Source organism: Toxotes jaculatrix, chromosome 7 (assembly GCF_017976425.1).
Source record: "Toxotes jaculatrix isolate fToxJac2 chromosome 7, fToxJac2.pri, whole genome shotgun sequence".
Classification (NCBI taxonomy): Eukaryota; Metazoa; Chordata; class Actinopteri; family Toxotidae; genus Toxotes; species Toxotes jaculatrix.
The window spans coordinates 14,668,614-14,674,613 of NC_054400.1; positions in this window are offsets into that span (position 1 = coordinate 14,668,614).

Consider the following 6,000-nt stretch of genomic DNA (forward strand, 5'->3'; position numbering starts at 1 on the left):
TTGTGAAAACACTCAGCTGTTCCAATCCCCAAGGCAGCATGAGGGCACATAAAAACAATGAATTATTTATGGGGGAGACTAGCGAAATATCACAGTGGATAATTTTCTGTGGGCTATATTAAATGTAGTTTTCAAAATAATATGTCTGAGTCTGTGCATTTCCCAGAAATCATTCCCAATGACAGGATCTAGAGCCTGGAGATTGGATATGAAATCATATTAGATATTTCCCTGCCAAGAAACCTATGAGCGTTTAACTAAAACACCAAAGCAAGGGTTATTCACATGCTAATTGGGCCTCCTTCTTTCTCAGTAAATATGATCAAAGGATATTTGCTTTGTCTCTGTTTAAGGTATTAGCTCTGGTTCAAAATGAAAGACCTCACTATCAAGGCAAGCCTTTGGCATGCCTCATCTGAAAGAGGGTTCACAATACCAATAAATCCAGGTTCGGCTTCAGTAAAAACCACTGCAGCTTCTGTTTGAATGGGGCATCTCATAAATAAAGCTCTTGTACGCCCCATCCAGAGCTAACATTAGCGACTGTCTCAGAGCTGAAAGCCTTATGCTGTTACAATTTGTTCCTGAAAGTGGACTCAGTTTAATTGAGCAAAGTTTAAGTCTCCACAAACAGCAAAGTAACAGAAAAAAAAAATCGATGGCAGCAGAGGCATGGAAAAAAGAGATAGCATTGATTTATCTGCCATTGATTTGTGAGGATCGCTGCATTGTGCCCTCCGGGTGAAATGCACGCTGTCTGCCAACTGATGGGGATGAATCTGAAAAGGTGTCAAGTGGTTAGAGGACACAGAGGTGGAGGATGAGATCGGGGGCGGCCAGAGGTGGCAAGGGAGGAAGAGTAGACTGGAGTGGGAGCGAGGGCATGAGGTATCAAACAGAAGAAGGCGGTAGACGAAAGGCGTGATAAGAGAGGATAATGCTGCGCGGATGACACCAGCACTACGCGGGGTTGAGTCTCCATAGTGCTGCGTTAAATGTCTTTGACAGAAGCGAGAAGAGATCAACATGAAAGCAGAGAGCTTAGTGAAAGAGCAAAAGGCCTGAAGCTAAAACCATCACATAAACCGAGACACCAGTTAAAATCAAGACTTCTCTGTCCTGTTGACAATATCAACATTTTAAATGAATATAACTGAGCTGACCCCTATTTTAACTGCTGTAAGCACAACAGTAAAGGCCATCTTCGGTTTATTCGGTGTGAAGTCAAAGGCTGTTGGCTACAATAACACTGTATGAGTAAGCATATATCAAATCCCGCTGTTGCAAGTGCTTGACAAGACAAGCATCTTTTGCAATATTTTAAGTCTCAGCAATTGGCAAATAGATGTCTCCCCAGAGACTTTACACTGACAGCCAAATGTTGTTGAGAAGAGGGGAAGCCAGGACAGAGATCAGAGGCCAATGCAGTCACACAGACCCAGACAAAGAAGTGTTACTCCTGAACTTTGGTATCTTTACAACATCCCTCTGTCTCCTCTGTGGCTGTTGGCAATCACATGTCTACACTGAGACTGGGGGAGAACTTCGTGTTTGCTATTGTGGTCCCAGCTGTGGAGAAACCTTAAAACAAAGTGTCTGGTTGGTGTTTAAAAAAAAACAAACAAAAAAAAAACCATTAAGACATTTTTTCTTTTGGCCTTGCTATTGTGAAGACTGATATTTCACACACTTTTTCTAAGTTTGGTCTATTTTTTTTCTTTTTTAATTTACCTTTGTCAAGTTCTCTGGTTCAGTTTATTAAAAATGTAGTGACTGTCACTTGTTTACGTTTAAAAAGGACAAGGTGTTCCTGAACAGTTGTGGTTGAGAGTGACTCCCCGTGTTTTGTAACCTTGTTTTTTTATTCTAGGTGCTGTTTAAGTGAAGCTGAGTTGACTTGACACAAAGATTGTCACTTGTTTATGTTTTAGAAGGTTGTTTTCGTGAGCAGTGTTTTTGGTTCAACCCTCGAAAGCATCTGGTTTCCTGTGTGAGACCAGTCGGAGATGTCTTCATGAGACACACATGGGTACACACAGGAAGCTGTTTGTAGACAGGCTGTGTTGAGGTTATGTGGTGCCCTGAATGCTGGGGATGACTGTGCTTTTGGGCGGTGACTATTATTGCTATTCCTAAGGTCAAAGTTCATTAAAAAAAAACAAAAAACTGCAAAATTAAATTACAGCAATAGCATCAGGGTGTGAAAAGAAGAAACTGTACCGGAAACAAGAAATAACAATGTTAATTTCCACATTTCTGATACTTCTGACAAAACACACCGAGGATCAGATATGAACTTTTGTTTACTGCATATTGTCAAGTCTTTACATGTCCCCATTAAATAGAGGCATAAAAGTACTTGAGTATGCGAAGGCCAGGCACAGTGTGACCCCTGTCACACCCGTTAAACCTCATGCTCTCAGCTCTTCCTCCTCATAAAAACTGAAGATGCACAAGAGGAGACACCCAAACTATTTGAATTTGCCATATCTAATGTAAGAAGTTATGTTTCAGTAATTGGAAAGCTTTGAAGCAGAAGCTCTTACATCTAGCTGTCACTACCCTGTAAGAAAATAAAACCGTTTTTAACACCTTTCATGGGGTTTGTCAGCACATTTGTGCTAGCTGCAGCTCCCAGCAGCATATTAAAAAAAAGGCACACTTGCCCATATTCTTTTATTTATTAGGTAACACAAACATGCTGAAGATAAATCATATTTTACACCAAGTTAAAGTGTTTGCCTCATAATATCAAAATAAAAAATATCAGCACCAGACAAGAGCTGGGTGCTTTCATGTGGCCACACGCATGCACATTGTGTATTTATGCTGTTGTTCTTCTCCTAACAGCAGCTGGTTAAGGCAGATCTGCCAAGAACACAGCTATTCTTCCTGTTGTTTGAGAGCTTCACATATTGTATCTGCCCCCTCTCCATACAATGCAGAGCCAGCCTAGCACTGGTGTCTGTGACAGGTGAGGGGCCACTTTGTTTTAGTTAAGCCCTACTTTAAAGAGACACACCCAAGAGAACAGCTATGACACAGACTGTGACTATGACACATATTAATAATAAATATGTGCAAAATAACTGTGACATGAAAGAAAGTCCATTTTAAATCAGATTTTTACCCCTACTCTGTACTTATTCCTCTCTGCTCAGCGATGAAGGACTGTGATGATCTCTGCTCTAATTAGATACCTTAATCTTCTGAAAATGTGACTGTAATTCCAATAGAAGTTGACTGAAGTCACCATGTCCAACTATCATACTACACACTGTGAGAAAATAATTTGACAAAACCATCCCAACTCAAGACCTACTTAGTAGCCTTTTTGAGAGTTTTCATCCATATCACACAGTCTATGTATGACAGAGCAATCCCAACTCAAGAACCAGCTCACGGAGCTCTCAATCATATGATAGGGTTTTCATCATCATCTGAAAATGGAAGCAGCTTTCCAAAGTCATGGTTTGATGTTCATCTTATACTATTTCCCCACAGTATAAAATAAGGAACAAACAGCAAACAATATACTATTAACATGTACACTTAACTGGAGTACACTGTATAGTATTCCCTGATTAGTAAATTCCCATTAAAAAATAATTTTAAAGGAATAGTTAGACCTTTTAGGAAATTCCTGCCAAGAGTTACCACTTAGGTCTGTAAGAAGCTAAAGCTGGGAGTTAGCTTACTTAAACAAGGTAACTGCTAGCTTGGCTCTGTCTAGAGGTAACAAAATATGCCTACTGGCACCTTTAAAGCTTTTTAACACCTTATATCTTATTTAGCACAAAAACTGAAATGCAAAAACAAGTTGCTGGACTATTTTTTAAGCAAAGCTTCACATCCTCTTGAGTTAGGTTAAACACTGCCTATCAGTAAGAAGTCAATAAGGACATTTTTTCAAAATATCTTAATACAGTTTCAATGTCAGGCCAATTGTTGAGTAACAGAGTTTTCAATTTGTTAAAAACAATATCCTTACAGCTGCAGAGCCAGTGATTTGCATTAATGGACAAAACCCTCCATAAGATTCGGAGGATTTTGTCGTCCCTGTTGCCAGTTACTGTATTCTGAATTCCTTGTGTTGCATTTTGAATTGCTAAGCCTTGTTCATTTCAAGTTGTGAAGGCAGCTGGTTGAACACTTTCCATGTCTCTCCATCTCAGTCAGTCAGGCTCCAGTGGACAGAGGGACCATCATCCTCTGCTTTGCGCAGTGCTCAGCTCTGCCCAATTTTGCACCTCCGTTCGCAAGTGATAGAGCACTATCAGTTCTGACAGCTCCCCAGAGCCACTGGGATTTGAGTGCTCCCTCCTTTCACCCACCCTGCACCCCCAAAACACACACACACAGTATACAATCACACACATTCACCTCTTCCCTACTGTCTGTCTCTTAAAAGGACGAGGGCTGGAAATGAAAGGCGGAACAAAAGCTGTCAAAGTAAAGAAAGAAACAGAGAAGTGAGGATATCTGTAGGGATGCTAAGGACAATGAGATACTTTGTCCCTAGTTATATAATTGCCTTGTGTTTAATTTGAAACAGACAACTAATCACATTACAGACAACCTCTCCACAACACTTGAGCACTGCTGTCTCCTGGAAGCAATCACCGTGCTGAAACTCTCATTGGATTCTTGGTCCAATTACTTAACTCCATACAAATCGTCCTAGATGCAACTGAATTGAGAAGCTGAAATGATTACAACATTTATAGTTTAAAGTGAGGAGCTTTAACTACAGGAGGCATAAACATAATGATAATGACAATAATGACAATAATTATGATAATGATAATGATGACCATGATGATGTTAAGCTTCCCTAGCTTGTTATTTTTAGCCTTTTTTTACAGGATTTTTGTGCTCTCACTGGAAAACTATGAAATTTAGAGAGGATGGTTGTTATTTAGACCAAGAAGAAACAAAGCGTTATTCCTATAACAGTTTATAAGCCATTGAACACACCCTAGCTTAAACAGAGGTTTAATCTCACTTTGTCTGGTATGACCAATAGCTTATGGTGACTAATGCTATGTTTGAAAACAATGCGGATAAATACTTTGAGAGTGACCTACAATAGTAAAGCTACAGGTAGTAAAACCAAAAGGATGAGATGAAAGATTCAAAATAAAAGCACTCTAGTAGTTCTGTGATCCATAGATGCTTTTAAGTTAAAAAAAAATTCACGGTGCAATTGTGCTGAGAGGCTGCTTCACAGACACAAAGAATCTCACTGTTGTCTGACAAAAATAAGCCAAAAGAAAAGACACTATAGAAAATAAAGGGTTTGGACATAAACGCGAATGAAAGAGCAGGTTAAAAGTCTGTGTTGGACGCTAGTTAAAAATCCCAGCAAGACATCTTAGCTCAAAGCACAAAGTATGAATGAGATCAGAGAAAAATCTAAAATCGAGGTCCTGGGAGCAGAAAGCCGGCGCGGGAAAGAAACATGCAGTCAACTCAGGGAAGAGAAACCATCTGAAATAAGCAGCATGCAATTAGTCGGAGTTAGAGGTTGCTTTGTAAAAATTAAATAGTCCATTTCCCATTTCACCATGACATAATTGACTTTTGGAGTAATTTGTATTTGTTCAGCTAAAATTACTGTGTAAGAAAACGGATCCAAAGAAGCTCTCAGGAATCCAGGTGTTCATTTACATGTCCGTTTGCAGCTTCATGTCTGCATGTCAGCCGTAGGTTAAAAGGCACACAGACGGAGGTGAACGCTCAAGCTAGATGTTTGGTGCTGGATGTGGATTATAATAACACCTTGACCTCTGTCCAGCACTGCACACTTCTTTTTTCTGTTTTCACTACGCTTCAGTTCCTTCACAGATTTTTCTTCTAAACCCACCTGACTCATTTCAGTCTTTCTCCACAGCTGCTTCTAACCTTTGACACTTTCTACCACTCTTAATCCTTTTTTTGTTTCATGGAAGGATCTTGACTGCATTATTCACTATTCATATTTCCATCTTCATCATTCCT